The following is a 27292-nucleotide window of genomic DNA, read 5'->3' as shown; positions in this document are numbered from 1 at the left end:
ACATGAATGTTTTATGTATGGCTGGCTGGTCACAAAAAGACGTTGATCAGATCAATTTATGTTGGACGACTATAAAAAACAACTTAGTAAGGTCACGGAAAAGATATTCCATCAAACTTTGTAACATAAAATATGCAATAACGTAATTGACTAATGAATATACTGGAGCTCCTGGTCAAGAATGTGTGGGCTTTGTCTCAAGGGACCAACCAGAGAGCAGATTTTCTTTTAACTATACACCAATGCATTTAATGACCTATTGTTTTAAAAAAAAAAACTTTATTAGTTGTTAATGTTTCTATGAGTGTTGCTGCTTAGTTGCCCTCAAGTATGAGTTCATTTTTTTTTAGTAATTGTCTTTTTGCATTGGATACAGTTGTGAAATAATGAAATATTTTGAAGAGCGTGTGTTTACAATCTGTCACACATAGCAATCCCCTGCCACACTGTTCACAATCATAAGCAAAGAAACTAACGAGTATGTGGTCACACACAGTGGACACTGCTAGCTCATGGTAATTTGGATGTGTGCTGTAAGATGGGGAAAAGGACAGACTTCGGCCCTGTGTAAGTGCCTACTAGAGTGAATTACACAGGGATGTATTCTGTCACTCTAATGCCGGCCATACACGGTTTGAATTTTAAAAGAATTTTCTTTCGAAAATCGTATCTAAGAATTTTCATATGAATTTCGCACCATTAGTGGGCTGCAGCAACAGCCAATTTTCGTGCAGAAATCAAATTTGAGGAATCGGACATGTTGGAAATTTTTTGAAAAACTAACAATATTCTAATCAATGATGGGAGAATCGTGTGAGAAATGTAATAAGAAAATAAAATTTACAGAGAGAAAAGAAGATTCCCGGCCACGAAAATTCTTTTCTGTAGCAACATGAGCTGAAATTGAAGGCTTGGTCGGCCAAATTTTGAAAATCAATGGTGGTATGATCAGATCACAAAAAAAAAAAAACTTTCTGATTTTGAAAAGAAAATTTGTTCAAAATTCGACCATGTATGGCCTGCATTAGTGACTGAACCAACACTGGGGGAGCAAAGAAATAGTGAATATATACTGGTGGGAAAGTAAACCTGTATCACTCGGACTTGAGTGTAAACAAATTATTTCTCCAACTTCAAAGCAGTTTAATGCATCAATACAAGACGCTAAAAAATCAGTGGATACACTTTCTACAAAAACCATTATGCGTAGGACTGGGGGGGCAACGTGAAAATGCAAAGCCAACAATCTCATTAAACTTCCACTGTTTTTGCTTACGTTAAACTGAGGGAAGCTTAAACTGATACAAGTTTATCAACACACATACAAACCCCACCCTTAGGCACAAAAAATGTATGAATCCAAGAACAAAAAAATAATATTACAAAAAATTACTAAATATTACAAAAAAATAAAAAAATATTACTGCTGCCACCTTAAAATATAGATATCACTCTGACTTGAAATAAGAGTGAAAATAAATTATCACTCCAACTTCAAAGCAGCGCTGTGACTCAAAACAATAATAATCAATAAAGTGCATATAGTGTAAAGGTCATGAAAAAAGTCCATAAACTGCGCAGAAGAAATATCAAATATCCACCATGAATTTTCTTAGATCACCACTTGTGCACCTGAGATCCCACTCCTTTCAGAAAGACACTCACCAAAACGATATGCCACCCATTCTCACGACTGGCAAAAACGCTTGTATAAAATAACAACTATTCCTCCATCTGGCTCATAAGTCACAAAATAAATGAGGTAGAAACAAAGAAATAGCCTCCAATCGTACAGTAGACCATCAACAGTGGGTCACCTACTGTGACAAAATTGGAAGGACGAAACTCATCGAGGCATGACTACACAGCAACCGTAAATTATGTCAGAGCCAGAACCGGAAGTGACACAGCGGCAGCTGCCAAGGTTTCCGGATGTGGTGAGAGTGAGCTGTGACCACTAACATTATTGCCTGATGGTGACCCACGGTTTGTTTAGTGTGCTGCTCATGCTCAAGCACTATGAGGAGTGGTGTGGGTGATGCTGCAACCACTGCAGAAGTGCTAGCAAGGGATGGAGCTCGTCCCAGCTCCCGTAGTCCCTAGAAGAAAAGAGGAAAGATCCCTGGTGCTGCACATCCATGGAGTCCAATGGTGGTATGAGAGAGAGAACCTCAGCCTGGGCTCACCGGGCCACGCCCCCCGTTGTGTTACACTCCACCTCCCAGAGCTTAGTCATGGGGATAATTATTGCCTGATCTTCTAATATGTGATGAACATTTTTTATTGCACTTTTGTGAATTAATAAAAAAAGATTGTTGATGGTTTACTGTATTTACTTAGCTTTGTAAATAAGACGATAGTGTAGACACTCTGAATACCCAATTATGTGCAAGACAAAGTAAAAAAAAAAAAAGAAGGGTTTTCTTTGCATATGATTGGATGATTGAAATGAACTACACTTCACCTCATTCCTCAAATTAAGTGAACGTTCTCTGCTCCGTTAGTAAATCAACATCAGCATCCACTAGTGGAAAATGCTAAAGAAAAGGTGATGTTTCATTCAATACATTTCCTTATGATTCAGTTTGTACATCTGGGTAAAGTTATAAAACAATCCTATGAGTGTGTATGACGATTAGGTTCTTCATGAACGTACAATAGCGCTGTGTATATACTACTGGGAAAATGTCCTGTTGCACAAGATGAGTGCATGTTGGCTAAGCCCAATTTAGATTACCACATGTCAATAAATTACATTTCTTGTGCGATTCCTAATGCTTTGCAGAGACCGAAACATTTTAAATGCCAGCATATGACCTGGCATGACTGTGAAGAGGTTAAATTGGCAGATTTATGTGGCTGACTTTACCTAATGAGCTGTCTAATTTATAGTTGAAAAGACTGCAAACGATGCAAAGGATGCAGTGCTGAACCACGCTAACAAATTATAGCACTAACAGCTAAATTATGTAGATTGCAAAAGTAACCAAGGCCACAGATTAACCCACCAGAGGCCAGATGTTGCTGCAAGTCCCAACTCCTGAGCAGAGAAAAATATCGCTGTATGTTTTCCCCAGCACCTTAGTATGGAGCCTTTACTTGTCCAAAGATAATAACAAATCCTAACCAAAAGTTAATAAAGAACAATAAATATCAAGAGCAAATTAGAGTTATACATTTAAATCTGATCTTCAGGCAGATAAAAAAATAATCTAGTTATGTAGTCCTAATATAGTATATACTAGTTAGTATATATATATATATATATATATATATATATATATATATATATATATATATACTAATATAGTATATATATATACTAATTAATATACTAATACATTAGAATATTTTATGCATTTTTTTTTTTTTGTACAGCAGCACTCACCATGGGAAAGAGAGAGTCAGCACTCTGAACCAATCAGAACTCTACTCATCAGTCTATAGGAGAACAGATGAAAGTCACAGGCTGCTGGATGCTTGGTGACTACTTTTGCCTAACTGCGGAAGAATAAAAGTAAAGTGGCTAATCGAATTGATTACAGTTTTACTTCAAAATAATTTTGTTCATATTTGGAATGTTGCCTGGTTTATATACTGTTTTAGAAACAGTGAGCGCTATGTGGTTTTCTGGATCATTAGTGAACAGCAGAGATAAACACATGACAAATATACATGTATGACTAATTAAAGAGACAAGAGTATCGGTTTGGATATATTTATGGGAAAAAGTGGTATCTGACCTCCCATAATCTAGAGTTCTATTTTAAAGGGTGAGCACATTTCCAACAGATTGAGTGAAGTGCATGGATGCACACAAAAAAAAAATCTTTAATAGAAGGGACATATATCTTTTTGAAGAATACTACTATTATATATAATATTTCTGTGGTACTTTACTAAGAAATGTGAGTGCTGCACACTGCACAGATGATAAATTTGCTTGTTTCATTTGTTCTGTGTGTGATTTACAATGTGTAATATGGTAACAGCTTAGAGGGAGGGGATTATAGCACAGCTGTGCTTGACTGAATTGAAATCTGGAGAATATGGAGGCCAAGTCAACACCTCAAAGACACCTTCTTCCATTGCTCTGTGGTCCCGATGCTCACGTGTCCATTGTAGGACATTTTGGCTGTGAAGATGGGTCAGCATGGGCACCCTGACAGGTCGTTGGCTACGCAACAGCATACAAAACAAACTGCAATGCACTTTGTGTTTTGACGCCTATCAGAACCAGCACTGACTTTTTTTTTTTTTTTTAGCATATTGAGCTGCAATAGCTCTTCTATTAAAGTGGACTACATGGGTCCGCTTTTGCTTCCCTTCTTTGCATCAATGAGCCTAGGCCGTCCATGATCCCGTCTCCAGTTCCATCCTTGGACCACTTTTGGCAGATCCTGGCCACTGCAGACTGGGAAAATCACACAGGGGCTGACATTTTGGAGCTGTTCTTACCCAATTGTCTTGCTATTACAATTTGGCCCTTGTCAAAGTTGCTCAAATCCATACGCTTGTCCATTTTTTCTGCTTTCAACACATTCATTTTGGAGACAACATGTTCACTTACTGCCTAATGTATCCCACCCAGCTTCAGGTGCCATTATAACAAGATAATCTATGTTATTTACTTTTCCTGTCAGCGTTAATGGTATACATACTGTATAGAATGTGATATGATATGAAAAAAAATCCCTGATTACTTAACCCCTTTGCGCTGGCCCTTTAACCTCCCTGGCAGTATGATTATCTCAGATTTTTGTGTCTCAAAGTGGTACAATTATTTTGCATAGAAATGTGTCATTTTATATTGTAGGTCTGTAATTCTTAGCAATAACACACTTAAATCTGTCCAAACAAGAGTCTAGAAGATATCCTGGGTATGATGAAGTTTGAAACATCAAAAAAAATAAAAAAAATCATAAATTATAATATAATAAATAAAAATAAATAATTTAAAATAATAATAATATAATAATAATAAAATTCATTTCCCCACGATTCACTATAGCTCAATTCTGCAAGTGTTCTAATTTATTATCTCTGTTTTATAGCTGGTCTAAAACCACTTTTGACGTAAAGGGACACTTTTTGGTTTCTATGGACAATCTCCAGTTTCCAGGCAGAAAGAACAGTATATATCATATAAAACTGCATGCAGGGCATTGGACAAAGCACTGGGGACAAAGGGGATGTGAAATAATTTCATACAGTAATGTAAAATGTAAGATTAAACTGTACTGTATGTATTATGATTTTTCACTTTTTTGAATTTGCCGCTGAGCTCCGCCCCCGTCTGTCACAACGCTCGCAGGGAACGGAGCCCGGAACACAGAGGCATCGGGTGGAGGACAGAGCCTGTGGACACAGCAGGGGGACATCACAGGAGCAGGTGACTGACAGTCATGGATCTCTGCTCAGAGCAGAGGGGGAGAACTGAGAGATCAGTTTGATTCCTTGATCATCTGTTTAATCGCTCAGCTCTCACTGCAGAGCTGGCGGGAGACAGTTGCTGCATCCACCTCGGTGAGAATAATTTTTTTTTTTTTAATGTCCATACTCTTTTATTGCTGCGCATGACTAAATAATCAAAGGGAATATTCACACAGTTTATTGTATGAACCTTCTCAAATCCTTCAGTAAATCAGCCTCATTCTGTGTACAAAGCTTTACATTATTCATTAGGCTAAGTGAGCAGTCCCTACATCTGTAGTAAATCAAGAGCACTGAATAAACATTAATAAAATAAGATACTTGCTTTTTTTTCTTAAAGCGATAGTTATGTCCAATTGAAAAACATATTTCATCTTTCTGACTATGCTTCATTTAGACTGTAATGATGAAACATTGGGCACACCAACCTTGCGCATTATCCAAGTAATATTTATTAAAATGAAAGAGAAAGTAACATACTCACAAACAAGTGAATAGTAAACGCTTATCAGAGTCCACAATGGACAAAAAGCAACCAGGTCACCAGGACTGTGTATAACATGCCGGAGTACCGTCCAGTTGGCTGACGCGTTTCGAGGGGATCCCCTCTTCCTCAGAGCCTTGAGGATCCTCCCTTGAAACGCATCAGATTTTACAGTGTTTTCATTGGGTATCCCTGACCCTTGGAGGGCTGCAAGGCTTGTGTATGTATTGGGAGCCATAGGAATTCCAGGCTTCTTCCATTGCCATCGCACTACTGTTGAGCGCAGGAGATTTTGTTTCACTGTGACCCGCTAATACTTACCTGAGCCCCCTCTCGATCAAGCGATGTCCACAAGAGCCTTGCTTCTCTTGGGACTGGAACTCCTGACTGGCTTTTCACAACAGTGGCAGCCATTGGCTCTCACTGCTGTGAATCACAGCCAGCGAGCCAATCAGGAGACGGAGGGGATGGGGACGGGGCCGAGCTGCAGCTCTGTGTGTGAATGGACACACAGAGCTGTGGCTCCTGAGCGTGTCTGCCATCCAGCAGGAGGGAGGAGCCAGGAGCCTGGTGGGAGCTGAGAAGAGGAAGATTGGGGCTGCTCTGTGCAAAAGCATTGCACAGAGGAGGTAAGTATAAGAAGTTTGTTATTTAAAAAGAAAAACAAGGCTTTACTATTGATTTAAGCTTGTTTTCCTTTATTTTTACAGAGTGATTGTGCCAGTAGTACACTTTTTGTCCTAGGGTGACACTGTTCATTTACCATGTTATATCAGAATATCAGAAACAGGACGACAGAGACCTTCTCTTCTTATCGTATCCATCACACGAGGGCCTCAGTGATCCTCAAAGATAGCAGGGAACAATAATAACTGATAACAGTCAACAGAGGCAGCACATGAGGTTATCAGTTGACAGGATTTCTGGCAAGATTAAGGCCTCATGCACACTGGACGTTTTTTGATGATTTTACAGCAGCTGCTTTTGGCTGTAGACGATTTTTTCTCCAGTCATTAAACTCTCCATAATGTTATCCTATGAATCCGTGCACACAGTTTTTGGGCAGTAAAAAAAAAAAAAAAATTAGTGGGTTCTGAGAGCCGTTTTTCAGCTGTAAAAATGCTCTAACGCTGATAAGCGCTGATAAATGTCGATAAACGCTCAAAGACTTCGCTCACCAGCGTTTTTTAAAATTTCTGATCTGAAAAAAAATTCTTAAAAAAAACGCTAACGCAGAAAAACGCTAAAATAAGCTAATAAACGTTAAAAAACACTATTGACATTTTTATAACATTATTTTAACGTCCAGTGTGCATGAGATCTAAGCCCTTGTACACACGGTCAGAGATTCCGTCGGAATGTTTCCTATCGGACCGTTTTGTCGGATATTCCGACTGTGTGTGGTCTGCATCGGACTGTTTCTGTCGGAATATCCGACGGACCAAGTTTTCCAACTTGCCGGTAAAATTTTCCGACAAAATGGTCCTATCGGACATACTCCGATCATGTGTAGCCTACTCCGACTGACAAAGTGCCACGCATGCTCAGATCAAATTCCTAGACCAAAGCTATTGGCTACTAGCCTGAACGTAGTCCCGTCGTAATGAAATAACATCATCACGTTATGTACAATCGGATTTTCCGACAATTTAGTCCGACTGTGTGTATGCAACATCACTTCCGGACCTCTTCTGGAATTAATCCGTCAGAATTACTCTGACGGATTTGGTTGTCGGAATCTCCGACCGTGTGTACAAGGGCTTAGAGATATTTTTGCAGTTATCAAACAGATATAATATAACACTTTGAACTGTATATCTAACAGAACAAAATGAAGCAACTAAGATATGTTTTTATGGTTTCCATACCCTTTAACTGGTACCTGCAAATTACAAAACTAGTGCAATTGTTTGGTATATTCATAATTGCTACTTTTAATAAATAAGCCCTGATGCCAATAAATAAACTTTTTCTCTCTAATTCTGCAACACACAGTTATTTTCTAAAATAATTAGGTACACTGTTATCAGCTATGAGTGTTTTCATTGGTAACCCACACTGCCAACAGAGAAAAAATGCCCGGTCACCCTACAAGCCGATCAGTTCCCTATAACAGAAAGTTTGATCGGTTACATCACCAAATCATCCTCTTTCCTTCATATCTGGTCTGTTTTTATTTTCATTATTTCATAGCAGGTTAACCACTGCATTGCATCCCTGACCATTAACCAACAGGAATTATTTATTGGGATACAGTAGAACAGTCTTTGTGTGAGACATTCGATCGTCCAAAGCTATATCACTTACGGGATAGGTCTGAATCTGCTAGTATCTGTATCTGAAAACATTTCTCAGCAACCTGGGATTTCAGGGCCACTAAGAATTCACTTTGTCAACTTCCATCTGTAAATGAGCCAGCAGACACTTGCCAAATTGAAAATTAAGAAAAGAAAAAAAAAAAGCGTGAAAACTGTTTACCTGACGATATTGAGCATTCATAAATTTGTTAAGCTGAACAATTAAAAAAATAACATGTATTATAGTGTGAGGTGTGTTTTTGCAATCTGTGCTGCTATATATTTCCACCGTTCTACTATTCACCTTGACAAGTGTAAATTTGTAGAAGATGAACTAAATTTTCTGGCATACAAAATAAGTTACTGAGTTTGAACAATAAAAGCAAATTTTAAGTTAAAGCAATTTTACTTTAAAATCTATGTCTGAAATGTGCTTTTTTATTTTCAATCTGATTGGCCTACTGGATGTTTGTGGACATACCTTCCGTGGCCCCAGGAAAATTACTTTTATAGTAAAGGGCCCTTATAGAGGCCAAAAAAGGATATTTTGTGCAGCCATTTGCTTTCAGGTTCTGAACCTTACCAACATAGGACAGGGGGGCAAAAATGTGTTTGGCCTTCACTGATCAAATACATTTTCATAGGACTGTCTGTTGCCTTCTGAAAAAAAATCCAATCTTTAATGTCGATTACATTTGAGGAAATACAATTTTATACAATTTTATACATTTTTTTATACAAGGCAATATGGATAATACTGCAGATCTAAGTTACCAAAACAGTTGTTTATGCTGGCCTGTATTCAATGTATGACCCAATCTTGTATTAAAGAATTTACAAAAATTATTAATTTCATGTAAACACATTTGAAGAGAACACAGTACTGTAATGTAAAAAATATTTCATATGCAAGTTTAATAGATGTGTGTGTGTGTCTGTGTGTATATATATATATATATATATATATACACATATATATATATATATATATATATATATATATATATATATATATATAGGGATTGCTGCACAAAATGTATTTATTAATAAAAAAATCTGCAAAAAGACATCAACACGATATCTTTACAATTAGGCAAACATGATATTTCGGGCTATTGTAGACTATTGTAGATCGCACCCTTCCTCAGAGTATCATGCCTATCTACAATAGCCCGAAACGTCATATCATGTTTGCCTAATTGTAAAGATGTTGTGTTGATGTCTTTTTGATGATTTTTTATTAATAAATACATTTTTTGCAGCAATCCCTTTTGAATTTTCTCTATATCGCAGCCTGTGGAAAGGCTTGATTGCTAAGCGCAATATATATATATATATATATATATATATATAATATATAAATATTTATGTATGTTCTTTCTAATAACAACAATATTAAGAGGCAAAAACCCTGCAGCTTTTATATAGACTCATTTGATTAAATAGTATGTACACTTCATAAAATGTCGACACTACAGCACTATATAAATGCCTATAATAAATAAATAAAGAACATTTGGGATAAGACACACAAAACTGCCAGTGTGGACTGTGGGGTTGATTTACTAAACCTAGAGAGTGCAAAATCAGGTGCAGCTCTGCACAGAAACCAATCAGCTTCCAGGTTTGTTTGTCAAAGCTTAATTGAGCAAGCTGAAGTTAGAAGCTGATTGGTTACCATGTACAGCTGCACCAGATTTTACACTCGCAAGTTTTAATCATCCCCAACGCTTTAAACTAAATATATAGATATCAATAAGCATAGCAGTTTACAAACTTTATGCATATGTTTAAATTGACATACTGTATTTACATAAAGCATTTTGCATGAGCACTGTATGGATAAAAGATTTTTAAATTCTAGAATCAGCACAAGAATTACGAAGCAACGAAGGTGATTGGTTGCTAGGGGCAGATTTGTATGCTCATTTTTGGACCTTCTTTTATTCACAGGCACCAAAACCATTTGTTAGAAATTACTTTTCGAATTTGGGTTTAACCCCTTACAGCCTTCTCTTCTAGAAGTTTTCACAAATTGCCAGAATGAAAAGAAAATTATCAAGGCAAATTTGTTAACGTGGTAAGTGGTGACTGTTTTCCATACATTTTCTCCAGTGTAATGGCTTTCAGTTAGCATGATGCAGGAACACATATATACAGTCCACAGCATTAAACATATACCCTAAATAAAATTTACACCATAGTACCATTACTAATAGTGTACTATTATTTTCTCAGGCACAGTTAACAATCACGAAAAAAAACAGTCCAGCACAGAAGACCGAACGCTATGTATACGCACCAACTCATAAACTGCAGAGGATCATAATCGTTAAAAGCTTACAATCAACCAAGTAAAAAGCTGATGAACATTAACCCTTTAAAGCCTGTCAGATTTTACTCTTTGCCAATTTAAAGAAATTTGTACAAAAAATGTTGACAACAAGGTCTGGATGTGAAAACGTCACCTTACGTCATACTTCAAGTACAGCAGCACATACAAAAATCGACAAGACCTGAAACATGTTCTGCGTTGTATGATAGAAAGTACTAAGCCAAATCAATTAATGTTGAACTAGCTGTTGCAGGTTTCTTCATAGGGCTAGTTTTATTTATTAAGCCAACTTAAATAGCATTTAGGAATTTTGAAGTGCACTAGCCCTAAGGAACTATTCTGACTTCAGTTTAACGCAGTCAGTATATTTGATGTTTAGAATAGACATCTGGTAGTGTTAGCAGGGGATATTTACTAAAACTTAAGAATGCAAAATCTGGTGCAGCTCTGCAAAGAAACCAATCAGCTTCCAGGTTTTATTGCCAAACCTTAAAGCGGTTGTATACCCTGCTTGCACATTTTTACCTACAAGTAAGCCTATAATAAAGCTTACCTGTAGGTAAGATGAATATCTCCTAAACCTGTTTAGGAGATATTCACCTTGCGTGCAGCGGCTGATGTCAGTGGTGCATGCGCTCTGAAGGTCCAGCGGATGCTTCCTGACCATGCTGGAACTGGCACTCCCACATACATGTGCGGGAGTGATGTCATCACGGCTCTGGCCACTCACAGCGCTGAAGCCGTGAACCCAGAAGAAACGCAGAGGGAATATGTCAGCTCTCTCATCGGTGACCGGGAGGTGGTGTGGGCACTTCATTCTAAGGTAAGTATTTCATAATGAGTTAGTATGCGACGCATACTAGCTCATTATGCCTTTGCCTTACAGGTTTTTTATTTTTTTATTTTTTCAGGGCATTCAACCACTTTAATTGAACAAGCTGAAGTTAGAAGCTGATTGGCTACCATGCAGAGCTGCACCAGATTCTGAGTGCACCAGTTTTAGTAAATCTCTCCCAGTAAGTCACTCAACAATAGGTGAATTAAACATACTTGTAACAAACATAGATCTATACTCAGCCAAAAAAGTTTAAAAAAATAGGGCAGATTTGATGGACCACTTGGTCTTTTTCTGCCTTCGCTCTTCTATGTTTGAAATAGGTCAGAATTTTTTGAAGCTTTGTTGCCTACGTTTGCAATAAATGCAATCTTATCTTTAACTTAGGAACCTTTAAAGAATATTCTAACCACATAAGCACATCAATCATTTTAATTTAGAGAGGTTTTTTTTTTTTTTCTCACGTATAGACAGTTTCAGTCTTGCATCAAAAAGCTGGAAAACTTCAAAGTTATAGTGTTATGTTTAGTTATGGTACAAGATTTTCCAGTGACCAATAAACAGGTTGGTTAAAAGTGACATGGAAAATTCAACTAAAAACCTCTTGCTCTGTCTGGCCTTCCACAGAATCCGCTCTGTTGTAAGTGTTGAAGGATATCAAATAAGCAGTCAGTTGCTTGGCTCATAAGCCTGGTCTGTATTTCCAACCAACATTAAATTGCGCCATCTAGTTAACACGGTCTGTGTGCTCTGCTACCATTGAACATGTTTAGAAGCTATGAACGTCAAATAGTTTACATGGCATTTTCCATGATAAACATAATCATCTCTTTCACTACATATGGTAAATTCACCCAGGTGTCACACCAAAGCCTTGATAATAAAGGTCCCAGCAATCACCTTTATTTTCTATGATTTTGCAGATTACTGGAGTTTACTGGACATGAAGTCAATGCAAAAGAACAACAATGTGCATATAGTATAGTTCCCCATAATAATCAGTTAGGTTTTATTTTTTTAAAGCAGTTTGAACAATGAGAACCTTAGCTTTTATAGAGTTACTATACCTTGCATATTGATTTTTGCTTGTTTATTTTGTGTTTGAAAGCCCCCCTTTTACTGTTAGCTTGCTGCCTTTATCCTCTTTGATGACTGTTTGTTTTAAGCAAGGATTTGTAGCTAATGAGCCTTTAAGCAAAGCATATACCATCTTCTTGCAAAACAAATACATATTAAAAGCTAATAAACTGTCAGTTGGAATATAATATACTTATGTGCAAATGACTACTGGCCCAACACACATTATAAATTATTCAAGGCTGAACTGTAGGTCCCTAAACTAACTCCCACTATCCCATTCTGGGCAGAAAAGGTTAAGAACCTCCTGTTTAAACAGTCATTTAATCCTCTGAAGTGTGGCCTTGCAATGGTTCAAATAAAACTTTTGATCACAGATCATTTGTCAAACAAGAGCACTCAGGCTATGATTGTATATACAAATATCATGCAATGTTACATTACTTAGTGTCCATACTTACAGATCTTATACTGTCCTCTAGCATTTTTACCATTTACTAATTTAAGTACAGACAATGCCAATTCCCATTATGAAATCGACATGCTGCTTACCCCCTGTTACCATGGGATTGCTTCACACATAAGTGTTTAATAAGTCAGTGTAAAGATTTACAACAGTATGTAAAGTGTTGTCACCCAAAGCAGATAATCAGATTTTACACTCCTTTAATTAAAATTTTAAATTGGTTGCTATAGGATACCACACTGGATGCATTCATTTCTGTCTTATTAGATGAGCATGATAGTTACTTAAAGCATTTATTAGCTTTCTGTGCTTTATAGGACTTTATAATACCACTGACATTATAGAATGCAAAGCCTGCTCATGATTTCATTTCCATCGGCGAGCTAATTTAACTTTATTCCGTAGATCCCTCTAGAATCCATTAAAACACATTGAGGGTATTTATATTGTACACCGAATTAGGAAATGATCTCTATTTGCCAGACGGATAGTAATAAATACAGTGCAGGAGGACAAATTAAAACATTTTGGTAACACTAGTCGGCTAGTGCTCCAACAAGTGTCAATCAACTTTATGCAATGTTTCCCTTTCCCAGTGTCATTTAAAAATGCTAACGTCTCAATATCTGAACGCTTAGCTGTAAGGTTTGTAAAAAAAGCGAATATTTAAATTACATATTGAAGTGGAAAAAAAGTTGGCATAGAACCTGTTGTAGTATATGGCACAAATGGATTCATATTAAATAGGTATGTTACTGCATAATCCCTTTCATGCATGCACTTTTACTTTCATTGTACTGTAAAAAAAAAAAAAAAAAATATATATATATATATATATATATATATATATATATAAGATTTCATATATATATATATATATATATATATATATATATATATATATATATATATATATATACTTATATCTAATATATCTACTTATATTATATCTAATACACATATATATATATATATATATATATATATATATATATATATATATATATATATATTGTGCAGTTTACATATAGAGTGAGGAAAAGAGAGCATACATATGCATATCTATAGACTATACATGCATGATTGCATACATTGAGTATATTATATTTAATTGCATACATTATGGCATGTATATTATAGTAAAGTAAAGTATGTTTTTGTAACATTTGAGCATTGTAGTGCCCACCAGCTGCCCCTTTAGCTGACTGTACAAGCTTTGACAATCACTTCCAAAAGTTTACCCCCAAGAAGCCTCACCTTTCCTATTTGAGTCAATCGGCCGAGCCCTGCAAGCTTGCAGTCTGATGTGTAACTCTCCTTCACTTATCCTTCCTTAATGCCCCAAACCTCAGCATTGGTTTTGATCTCCCTTCTAACCTGGTGACCCTCCAGACCTTAGGGTACCCCCCTTTTCTTCTCACGCTTTCTACTCCATTCATGTTTTTCAGTGGGAGGAGATGTAATAAGATGATCAAGGGCTTAGCAACATCATTTTTCAGCATAATGAAAGGCCTCTTGTCTTTTAACCTTTGCTTGGGGTCACAAGGTAAAGGTGAGATGCGGGAAAACTGTCCTCACTTAATGGTACGTAGAGGTTATTCTTCTACCACCTGAACACATGAAAAGAACTGATTTTTTATTTTTATTTTTATCTGATTGACAATACTAAATTTGCAATGCCTAAAATAAAATAAAAAAATAAAAAATTACAGAATTTGTCATTTGTCATTTAGCGCTTAAACGTTTTTGTTGACAAACTAAATTCTGTGCTAAAAATAATGCTGTGCTGCTTGATTTCACTGTTCATTTGGCCCTGTTCAGCAGTTTAATCCGCGGACATCTTTAAATCAAACTTCCCACCAAAACAAACTTCACAGAGCATTCAAACAATTAGCAGCGCACAAAACAAAGATGTATGTTTAGCCAGTGCTTTTCTGGGAGGCAGACTGCACTGTCAGCATTTCAACCCCTGAACCCTTCAGTATCTCAGGCTGTTAATCATACCCTCTTACTAGGCTGCAGAATGATGTAATGGCCTTCTCCCCAGCATTATTCCCAGCCATGTCTGAGAGCAAAACATACAAATACTGACACCTAACAACCAAATATGCACAAAGCACACTCCAACACAGGCAACAACACTCGTCATCCAAAGCTGCCGGGGAGAAATGAGGGGCTTATCATATGAGGAGGAAACTTTCACTACCTTCATTGAATTGTCGTGGGGCCAAGATAGGTTAATATAAAAACAAGCACATTATTCATTATTGAACTGGGAAAGTTACACCTGTATAACAGGCTGAAATCAATTAGAAAACAAAAACATTTTTCTAATAAAAAAAAAGAAAAGCATCAACCCATCCCATCACAGGTATCATTTACTCCTCTCTATTAGATTGTAAGCTTCCATGAACAGGGTCTTTCCAACCCTCTGCTTTGACTTTGTATTGTAACTGTATTCTATTGTAAGTGTACTGTCACCCCTTACACTGAAATGCGCTGCGCAAATTGCCATATAAATCCATATAAATCCATTGCCATATATTTCCATATAAATCCATATAAATAATATTAATAATAATACAAATATTAAATTTTTTGCACAGTTCAAAAGCATTACAACACTGATCTTATGTGACTTTTTTAAGTACGCAAAGTTAGTCCCCAAAATGTGATCCATTTAACGCACAAGCATAAGCAGCATTCTTAATGCCATGTGACTGTCATTTTCTGATCTCATTGGTCTCAGCTGACAAGAACTGTCACTTTTTTGTAAATACAGACCCCCCTCTCCTGGTGTGAGCGCTTTTTGAATGGAGAGTATTATCTAATTTCCTGACAAATGGTTTCCAATCAGGGATGCGTTCTGTGCTGCTTATCAACCTGTCACTCTTTAGTATATACAGATCCTCTTCCTGGTATGTTCGTTTATTATTTTTTAATTTCCTAATAAATGATTTCCAATCAGAAATGCGTTCTGTGCTGCTTATTAACTAGTCACTCTTTAGTATATACAGATCCTCTTCCTGGTATGTTAGTTTATTATTTTTTTAATTTCCTAATAAATGATTTCCAATCAGAAATGCGTTCTGTGCTGCGTATCAACCTGTCACTCTTTAGTATATACAGATCCTCCTCTTGGTATATTAGTTTATTATTTTCAAATTTTCTAATAAATAGTTTCCAATCAGAGGTTCATTCTGTGCTGCGTATCAACGTGTCACTCTTTAGTATATACAGATCCTCCTCTTGGTATGTTAGTTTATTATTTTCTAATAAATGATTTCCAATCAGTTTCATTCTGTACTGCTTATCAGCTTGCTACTCTTTAGTATATACAGATCCTCCTCCTGGTATGTCAACTTTCTAAATGGAGACTACTGCACATTATAATTCCCTAATAAATGGTTTTAAATAAGTGATGCGTATCAACCTACTGCGAAGTGCCACATACTAATACAATGTTCATTCAGGCTGATGAATTGTCAAACAATGGAGGGGTTATTTGCCGATAACATTGTCTTGTGTATTAGTTCTGTGGAGGAGACGGAGCTACCAGTGAAAAGTAGTGTGATGACACTTGCATATCAATGACTTGCTGCTGATATTATTATTTTCCGAGGATCATCTGGCCATTAAAAAAAAAAAAAATGACAACTCTTCACAGGTGACGTCACAGATGATTGATAAAGTTTTGATCTGTACAGGGAGAGTTTGTCTAAGTTTGGAGGCGCACAGCTCTGGTGTCCTGCTACAAAAGTAAACTGTCACTGTCACCAAGACACCCACATTGGGTGACAGTGAGATGACCACAATAATCTACATATGAATAATGATTAGCTACCTGCAGGGCTGCCCCTTGGTGACCTGGGGAGCACAGCGGTGACATATACACTTGTGTCATTACTTGTCAGAACTTCCCAGCAGTGACAGTTCTCATCACTGATCACTGACATCCCTTCTTCACCATCAATAACATTCTATTAGTAAACACAATGCTGTGATCAGGGATAACAAGTCATCATCATCATAATAATACATCTTAAGTCATTCATACACAAATGAGAAATGGAATCAGTGAAAGTGTAATAAATGAAATGTGTGATCTGATGAAACTTACCCAACAAGTGTAGAAGGTGATGATCCAATGATGATGATGAGGAGGATGAGGAGGAGGAGGAGGATCTGGTAAGTTGAGGTAAGTTTCTAGTCTGGGCTCCCCAGGTGTCAGGCTGAAGCTGTGATAGAATACACAAGTGTTAATGGAACAGTCCTCTAACTTTATTTGGCTGCAGCATGGACAGGGAAAACACTTGGAGCAGCTAACTCTTCACAGACTGCTTCAAGACTATCCGCTTCTTTCTGAAGTGGGGAGTGACTTTCCCCCTGCATCACACTCACTCACTCACACACACAGGCAGTTTTAAAGACACAGTGCCATGTACTACAAAGGAACCACGTTGGACTGAGGGAAGATTACAATACTTTCTATTTAGAGAAGCATTACATCACCCCTTGGTGACGTCACGTGGGATTCCTGAACTTCTAAATCATAGCAGTCTGCTGAGGGGAGGGGGGTGTGGCTGCGGGCTCGGGCGCACACCCCCTGAAGGCTGGTGCATGGCAGCTGCTGGCCGCTGACTGGATACGGGGCGGGGGAAGGGCGTGGCTGTGGGACTGGAGTCACGCCCGCTGGAGGCTGGTGGATCTTAGCTGCTGGGGGCTGACTGAAACGGGGCGGGGGAGAAGGTGTGGCCGAGGGTGGGCGGGAGACACACCCATTGGAGGCTGGTAGTTCTCAGCTGTAGCTCAGCTGCTGGGGGTGACACATACGGGGCTCGGAGAGCGCTGCCTGTCACAGAGGGCGGCCGGGGCTCTGCTCAGTGTGCGGGGCTGGGAGCTGTCATATCTGCCGCACCAAGTTCGGGAGTCCCGTCACCAATGTGGTCTAGCCGTGCTCGGGCACTCCCAGCACGCTGCAGCCATTGCCTGCTTTGCGGTCCGCTATTGCTTTATGATTGGCTGTAGAAGTAAAGCGAAACTTTTTGTTCTTTCAGTATTGTTATAGTGGAGAGAATATAGAATACCTGACAGGCTGTAGTGATGTCTGTGCCCCTGATTACTGTTGTCACCAAGAGGGGAATGAAATCCCACATTTTGGGTGGTCACCAGAACCGGAACAGAGGGGAAATCTTCCCATGGGGACAACCAAAGATTCCCTGGCTTTGGAGGGGTTTACTCTCACTTCCTGTATTGTCTATGGGGCAGGAATTGAAGGGAAATTTCTTTGTTTGGTTATGGTACAGTAAGTAAAGGGAAATTTACTGTTTTGGCTATGGGACTGTAAGTAAGGGGAAATGTCCTGTTTTGGCTATGGGACAGTAAGTAAAGGGAAATTTCCTGTATTGGCTATTGGACAGGAAGTGAAGGAAAAATTCTGGTTTTGGCTATGGGACAGGAAGTGAAGGGAAATTTCTGGTTTTGGCTATGGGACAGGAAGTGAAGGGAAATTTCTGGTTTTGGCTATGGGACAGCAAGTGAAGGGAAATTTCCTGGTTTGGCTATGGGGCAGGAAGTAAAGGGAAATTTCTGGTTTTGGCTATGGGACAGGAAGTGAAGGGACATTTTCCTGTTTTGGCTATGGGACAGGAAGTGAAGGGACATTTTCCTGTTTTGGCTATGGGACAGGAAGTGAAAGGAAATTTCTTGTTATGGCTATGGGACAGGAAGCAAAGGAAAATCTCACCAAGAGGACACAGATGACAAAAGTAAAAAAAAACCCTAACAGGAGTTGTAATCTTCCTTTACTCTATTCAAAATGAAAAAAAGTTTGCCTTTAATTCTAATTTAAAGAGGAACTCAAATCCGAAAAAGTGCAGTCACATTAACCAGTTTAGCCCCGAACCATTTGCCATTTGGCTGACCAAGGACCAGACCACTTTTTGCGATTCGGCACTGCGTCGATTTAACTGACAATTGCGCGGTCGTGCGACGTGGCTCCCAAACAAAATTGATGTCTTTTTTTTTTCACCATAAATAGAGCTTTCTTTTGGTGGTATTTGATCACCTCTGCGGTTATTATTTTTTGCGCTATAAAAAAAAGCGTCAATTTTGAAAAAAAAAACATTATTTTTTACTTTTTGCTATAATAAATTTCCCCAAAAAATATATATATATTTTTTTTCCCTCCGTTTTACGCCGTTAAGTATTCTTCTACATATTTTTGGTAAAAAAAAAAATTTCAATAAGCATTTATTGATTGGTTTGCGCAAAAGTTCTAGTGTTTACAAAATAGGGGATAGTTTTATGGCATTTTTATTATTTTTTTTTTACCAGTAATGGTGGCGATCAGCGATTTTTATCGTGACTGCGACATTATGGCGGACACTTCAGACAATTTTGACACATTTTTGGGACCTTTGGCATTAATACAGCGATCAGTGCGATTAAAATTGCATTGATTACTGTAAAAATGTCACTGGCAGTGAAGAGGTTAACACTAGGGGGCAGGGGAGGGGTTAATATGTATCCTAGTATGTGTTCTAACTGAAGGGGGGATGGGACTGTGCAGGGAAACTAACAGATTGCTGTCCATACTCTGTATGGACAGACGATCTGTCAGTTCACACACACAGCTGCCGATTCTCCGTGTGTCCTGAGCGATCGCGGGAGCCCGGCGACGATTGAGACACTCACATCGACTCGGGGGGCGTGTTTCCGGCGGCGCGCAAGCGCCCCCCCTAGTGGCCGCTTCTGCTACCAATGTAGCATAACGACGATTCGCGCAGCAGAGCCATGTACAACTGCAGTGGCTGGTCGGCATGCGATTAAAGAGGAGTATTAAAAAAATTTTTTAAAAAAGTCAGCAGCTACAAATACTGCTGTCCCAGGGTCTAGCGATGCAGGTGAATGCAGCTCGCTCGTCTCCGCCTCTGCTCGGCGGAGCCGGAATTTTAACTGCAGGTGCCCAGCTGTGGCTTCACAGCCGGGCACCCACAGCGCATGCGTGAGCCACGCCACGCGCCGTGACTGGCTGCGCAATCATCTGGGACCTGCCACATGTCCTAGATGATTGCCTAGAGGGAGGGGGGAGAGGTGATCTCCCTTCCTGCGTAGAGGGAAGTGAGGTCAGAAGCCCAGGCGCTGGAGGAGGCAGATTTCGAGGGACAGCATAGCAACAGGCATAAAAAGGTTAATTACATTTTTTTTGGGGGGGGGGTGGAACTCCACTTTAACCACTTGCTGATTACCCACAGTATATTTACGCGGCACTGAAGGCTGGATCACATACATGTACATGATTCAGCCTGTCCCGGGTTAGGGGCGCCAGGGCTCATCCTTATTCATGAACAGCTTGCTTACAGTTGTGATTGGCTCACAGAAATGGTACTTGACTACTTGTATCATGTGATTATCTGTAGCCAATCACAGCCATAACCAAGTGTAGCACTACCCCTGTAGGGGTTGCTGATGACTGGGTCCCCCACTCCTACACAGTCAGGCAAGTAGCATTTACAGCTTTCATCCAGAGACAAGGATCAGTCTTTGGGCTTTGTTTTTATGTTTTATTAGGGGCTAATAACTTAGATGGGGAATATGAATTATGGGATGTCCAACTAGATTGCAATGAAAACCAGGCGCAACTTCCTTACTATGTACAATTGCAGATTTTGGTTCTTCACTTCCAGACACTGACAGTCTCTAAGGGAAAGGTGCAGCGGCCCCTTTAAAGTGGATGTAAACCCTGTTACACCACTTTCACCTACAGGCAAGCCTATAATAAGGCTTACCTGTAGGTACCATGAATATCTCCTAGGCTTGCACCGTTTAGGAGATATTCACTGTATGCGCATGTGCCAATGTCATCGTCACATGCGCACTGAAGAAACTGCTCGCTCGTGCCGTTTCTTCAGGAGCCGTCCAGGATGGGAGAGCGTTTCTGTGGGCGTCATATGACTATAGGCTGGTATGGAAATGGTTAAGTAGTTAACCTTGCACTGGGTAATCTCTGGAGAAAATTTACACTCCCCTGCTCGCATTTGGCAAGTGGAAATTAGTTGAGGGTGAGTGTGGAGCAGGGGCGGATTGGGCCAACAGTTTCCTGGCTGATGGCTTCTGGCATCTGATGCCTTCGAAAAAAGGCCAAACCGCTTTTACTAGAAGCGATCAGCCAGGAAACTGTCCAGAAGGAGAGCTGGCTGGATCACACAACTTGTATATGAAACACAGGCCGCTGTCAAACAAAGTCCTGCCTCCTGGACCAGCTCTTATAATAGACAGCACACTGGTCCAATGCTGGTCCAGGAGGTGGGACTTTGTTTGACAGCGGCTGGTGTTTTATATACAAGCTGTGTCACAGTGGGAGATCTCTGTGATATGGCCGCCAATCCTCCTGATTCTTCCCTGTGATACTTGATGCACTTATGGGCACTGATAGGCTGCATTGATGGCCACTAATGAGGCTGCACTCATGGGTACAGACAGGCTACATTGATGGGCACTGATAAGCACTGATGAGGCTGCTCTTATGGGCACTGATAGGCTGCATTGATGGGCACCGATAAGCACTGATGAGGCTGTACCGATGTGTACTCATAGGCAGCATTGATAAGGCGGCACTGATGGCCACTGATAAGCTGCACTGATGGGCCTGCACAGATAAGACAGCACTGATATGCTGCACTGATGAGTACTGATATGCTGCACTGATGGGCACTAACAGGCTGCACTGATGGACACTGATGAGGTTGTGTCGATGGCCACTGATGAGGTGGCATTGATGGCCATTGATATGCTGCACTGATAAGGCAGCACATTTATCATGAACAAACAAGTTATAATCCACCTGGATTCACTAAGTAAATGCAAAGATATTTACAGCTTTACTGACACATGCCAAAGTTGCAAAACTAGTTTCTGGCATTAAGATTTGTTTGTACCTTCATCATTATAGGGTTAAGATAAGTGACAAATAAAATACTTTTGTTCTTACTCTTAGGCTGGGCTCACACTGCCGCACAGAGCGGCTCACAGCAGGGGTCCGGTGTGTCCCTGTTCACTGCTTCAGGTCCAATTTCAGTCTGAATTTTTGGCTGAATTCAGACCTGAAATGGACCAGAAAACACACAGGGCTGCTGTGCAATTCGCACCGGAGCTGCTCCATAGGGAGCCAGTCACAATCTCCTGACATTCAAATTGGATGTGGTGAAATCTGCATCCAACTCGCAGTAGTGTGAAAGCAGCCTTAGATAGTGTTAGTAAAGATTTTAAAATCTCTCTCAGGATTTTCCTGCCATCTGTGCCCCCACTACAGAACAGGAGGTTTCCTCTCACTTTCTCTGCTAGACATAAATGAAAAAATAAATCTTCCCAACAGAACAGAGACAAAAAAAATGTGGATTTAGGCGTATTTTAACTGCTTTTTTAGTCTGGATTCACACTGCCAATGCTGCATTTGCACAAGCATGTTATGAAGCATTATTCAGCACATTAACTTGTGTTAGGCAGCTTATTCATTTGAAAGTACTGCTTAAAGTGGAACTTTATCCATAAATCCTTGATAAAAAAATAATGTCCTTTAGCAAGGAACATACATTCCACTTTAATAATTATGCTATGAAAATGATTGTGCTTCCAGCATTGCTCTTGTGTCTTCTTGCTAGAGGCTGCCATTTTGCTGAAGCCCAGAGCACCTGAGTAGCAGTAAATATTTAGGCTGTCAGCAGATCGACCTCTAGTGGCTCTGATTTTAGGCACAGTGCCTAAAAAGAAAGAGTAACTGAGCGTGTGTGGAGCAGGGTGAGAGTGTATTACTGGATTATGAACAGTATAGGCACTCTTATTTTTTATGTTTTACATAGCTATATCTTTTATAAGGGACCAGCCTTAAGTGATCTAGCAGGACTTAAAGCGGAGTTCCGCCTACAATAAAATTAAAAGTCAGCAGCTAAAAGTACTGCAGCTGCTGACTTTTAATAATCGGACACTTACCTGTCCTAGGGTCCAGCGATGCGGGGGAACAAAACCCCATTCCTCTCCCCCTCCTCTCTGCGGCGCCAGTATTGTAACTGTGGGCACCTGCCTGTGGCTTCGCACACTTCTGCGCGGCATGGCATGACTGGCTGGGCAATCATCTGGGTCCTGTGATGTATCCCAGATGATTGCTGAGAGGGAGGGGGGGGGGGTTATCTACCTTCCGGCGCCATGGGTGCGCCAGAAGGAAGTGGGAGCTAGGACCCTCTAAAAAGATGATATCTGACCCCCCCCCCAAAAAAAAAATTACATACCAAATGTGGCATGTCAGGAGGTCACCTTCCCTTAAAGTGGAACTTCCATTTTTGGGTGGAACTCCACTTTAATTTCTCGATTGAAGTTTCACTTTAACTCATGTAAACATACCAAAAAAAGGTACATGCAACATTTTGTAGATCACAGTACATGGCAATGCACATTAGTGTGTTGCATTGGATTGTGCTGCTTTGTAGTGCATGTACATTGACAGTATGCTGGGGTTCCATTAACACAGTCTGGGTTTTGAATAATGTGTCCGGGTTTCAGTCCACCTGATTAGTGATGGACGAACTTCTGACGGGACGTTTCGCGAACGCGGACCGCAAACGCGGCTGATAGTTTGCAAACCGGAACGTTCGCGGCGGGCCCCATTGACTTCAATGGGAGGCGAACTTCGCAAATCTACAGGTCAAATTTGCAGCCACAAAATAATTAATAGCTGTGCAAACATAGTCCCACCACATGGCCAATGACATAACACATGTATGAGGTGAATCTGGGATCGACAACTACAAGCATTCTTTTTTTATATGGGAAATTGTTGTGACAATTCAGGACTGTGGAGCGCATGAAGGCAATGGAGGAGAGGGAAGGTCAGGGTAGGCAAAGAGGGTGCAGGAGATGCTCACCAGCAGCGTGACATACAGCAATGACACCTGCACCGTGATAGAGTCATCTGACAACAGCACCGTGATAGAGAACACTGACATTAGCAGCGTGACATAAAGCACTAACACCAGCACCGTGATATACAGCACTGACAGCAGCACCGTGATAGAGAGCACTGACATCAGCAGCGTGACATAAAGCACTCACACCAGCACCGTGATATAAAGCACTGACAGCAGCACCGTGATAGAGAGCACTGACATCAGCAGCGTGACATAAAGCACTCACACCAGCACCGTGATATACAGCACTGACAGCAGCACCGTGATAGAGAGCACTGACATCAGCAGCGTGACATAAAGCACTCACACCAGCACCGTGATATACAGCACTGACAGCAGCACCGTGACAGAGAGCACTGACATCAGCAGCGTGACATAAAGCACTCACACCAGCACCGTGATATACAGCACTGACAGCAGCACCGTGACAGAGAGCACTGACATCAGCAGCGTGACATACAGCAATGACACCTGCACCGTGATAGAGTCATCTGACAACAGCACCGTGATAGAGAGCACTGACATCAGCAACGTGACATAAAGCACTAACACCAGCACCGTGATATACAGCACTGACAGCAGCACCGTGATAGAGAGTACTGACATCAGCACTGTGATTTACAGCACTGACACCTGCACCGTAAGCAGCCCCAGGAGGAAGTCAGCATAGCACAGGGATGGTGGGAGCCCCTCATAATGAGCATAGCACAGGGATGGTGGGAGCCCCTCATAATAAGCAGCCCCAGGAGGATGTCAGCATAGCACAGGGATGGTGGGAGCCCCTCATAGTAAGCAGCCCCAGGAGGAAGTCAGCACAGCACAGGGATGGTGGGAGCCCCTCATAATAAGCAGCCCCAGGAGGAAGTCAGCACAGCACAGAGATGGTGGGAGCCCCTCATAGTGAGCATAGCACAGGGATGGCAGGAGCACCTCAAAATATGCACAGCAGAGGTACAGCCCCAGGAGGAAGTCAGCACAGCACAGGGATGGTGGGAGCCCCTCATAATATGCACAGCAGGGGTACAGCCCCAGGAGGATGTCAGCACAGCACAGGGATGGTGGGAGCCCCTCATAATAAGCAGCCCCAGTAGAAATATGACACCGCTCAACCTCTTCAAAGAGGAGGGTACGGGCATATAGTACTGTGTGCTTTTTTTGGACAAGGAAGTGAGCCAAATGAAGAAAGAAGGTCTCTGTGCTCGATTAAAAAAATTGTTTATAGACATATACATGGTCTACTGGTCACATGTGTTGAATTCCTCCGAGATCCATGCCTCATTCATTTTTAGAAATGTGAGGTAGTTAACACTGTCGTGAGCTAGGCGAGTACGCTTATCGGTCACGATCCCCCCTGCTGCGCTGAACGTCCTTTCGGACAGGACACTGGATGAGGGGCAAGCCAACAGATCGATTGCAAATTGGGCAAGCTCTGGCCAGAGGTCAAGCCTGCCCACACAGTAGTCCAGGGGTTCATCACTCCTCAGAGCGTCCACAACGGCCGTTAACCCGATGTAGTCGGACACCTGACGGTCTAGGCGTTCCCTGATGCTGGATCCGGATGACACCTGTCGATGGGTCGGCTGAAAGAATGACCTCATATCCGAAGTCACCAACACATCTTCAAACCGGCCTCTTCTTGCAGGCGCTGTTGGATTGGTACCCGCAACTCCTTCTCTGGGAGTGGGAATTGCTCCTCTGCCAGCGCACGCAAAAGCAGAATGCAGCATTTCTCGAAGCAAGGCCTGGAAGTGATCCATTCTGCCAGCCCTCTGTGACGGCGGTAACATTTCCGCCATTTTGTGTTTGTACCGGGGGTCTAAGTACGTTGCCACCCAGTACTGAGCCTTGACCCCTATGCTTTTTATACGGGGGTCCCTATTAAAACACTGGAGCATGAAGACCCCCATTTGCACTAAAGTGGAAGCGGTGTGGTGGCCTGGCTCCTGCTCATCATCCAGGATAATGTCGTCCTCTTCATTCTCCTCTCCCCATCCACGCACAACAGGGATCCCAGAAAGGTTTAAAGCATGCTCTTCTTGCTCCTCCTCATCCGCCCCGACACAATCCTCCTCTGACTCCTCTTCAGACTCCTGTTGTTGACTTGTCTCAGATAGTGTAACCCCCCCTGGGAATTCATCCAGCATTGCGACTTCCTCATCTTCCTGCTCCTGCTCCTCCACAGCTTGATCAATGACACAATGCAATGCACGCTCCATAAAGAAGGCATAAGGTACCATGTCACTGATGGTGCCATGGCTGCGACTGACCAGTTTGGTGATCTCCTCAAATGGGCGCAGAAGTCTGCATGCGTCGCGCATGAGCAGCCACTGGCGCGGTGAAAAAAACCCCAGCTCCCCAGAACCGGTTTTGCCACAGAGTTCATACAGGTAGACGTTAACTGCACGTTTCTGCTGGAGCAGCCTATCAAGCATATAGAAGGTTGAGTTCCATCGCGACGGGCAATCGCAAATAAGACGTCTGACCGGCAGATTGTGTCGCCGCTGAATGTCAGCAAGGCGAGCCATGGCCGTGTAAGATCTTCTGAAATGGGCCGAGACATTTGACAAGGAATCACAAGGGTATTTGACAAGGAATCGCTGCACGACCAAGTTTAAGACGTGTACCATGCATGGCACGTGCGTGATTTTGCCCTGTTTCAATGCGCTAAGCAGATTGGCACCATTGTCACACACCACTTTACCAACTGTCAAATTGAGCGGTGTTAGCCACTGATCTGCCTGTGAACGCAAAACTGAAAGGAGTGCCGGGCCAGTGTGGCTCTTGGCTTCCAGGCACAACAGACGCAGCACGGCATGGCAACGTCTCACCTGGCATGTCGAATAGGTTCTGGGGAGCTTGGGCAGCGCAGCGGAAGAGACGCTAGCAGCGGAAAAGGAGGAGTCAGCCGAGGAGGAGAGGGAGAAGGATGGAGTAGGAGGAGGAGGAGAAGAAGAGTCAGGCCTGCATGCAATCCGTGGCGGTAAAACCAAATCTACACGGGTTACATGCTTGACGGCCATCAGAAGGTTCACCCAGTGGGCAGTAAAAGTGATATACCTTCCCTGCCCGTGTTTGCTAGACCACGTGTCTGTGGTCAGATGTATCTTGGCACCGACACTGTGTGCCAGAGATACATTCACTTGCCGCTGAACATGGCCATATAGCTCTGCGATGCCCTTCTCTGAGAAATACTTCCTTCCTGGGACCTTCCATTGTGGTGTTCCAATGGCCACAAATTTGCGAAAGGCCTCCGAGTCCACCAGTTTATATGGCAGTAGTTGGCGGGCTATGAGTTCTGACAAGCCAGCCGTCAACCGTTGGGCAAGAGGGTTATCCGGCTTTATCATTTTTTTTACGCTCGAACATTAGGCCCACGGAAGCCTGCCTTTTTGCAGAAAAACGTG

At 41.2% G+C, this 27292-nt stretch overlaps 1 protein-coding gene across 2 annotated transcripts in view; it reads right to left on the bottom strand.

The window, feature by feature from the left end:
• Positions 1–17402, bottom strand: part of CREB5 (cAMP responsive element binding protein 5) — a 612896-nt gene extending 595494 nt beyond the window's left edge. For both annotated transcript variants that reach the window (XM_077491353.1, XM_077491354.1), the window contains exon 1: positions 17048–17402. The gene's annotated coding sequence lies outside the window, so the exon portion shown is untranslated. The remainder of the gene's footprint in view (positions 1–17047) is intronic.
• Between the last annotated feature and the right edge of the window lie 9890 nt (positions 17403–27292).

The sequence above is a fragment of the Lithobates pipiens genome, unplaced genomic scaffold (assembly GCF_037356315.1).
Source record: "Lithobates pipiens isolate NorthernLeopardFrog02 unplaced genomic scaffold, aLitPip1_a1.2 Scaffold_19, whole genome shotgun sequence".
Taxonomy (NCBI): Eukaryota; Metazoa; Chordata; class Amphibia; order Anura; family Ranidae; genus Lithobates; species Lithobates pipiens.
Note: the sequence above shows the minus strand (reverse complement) of the source record. Positions and strands in the feature narration are given on the sequence as shown.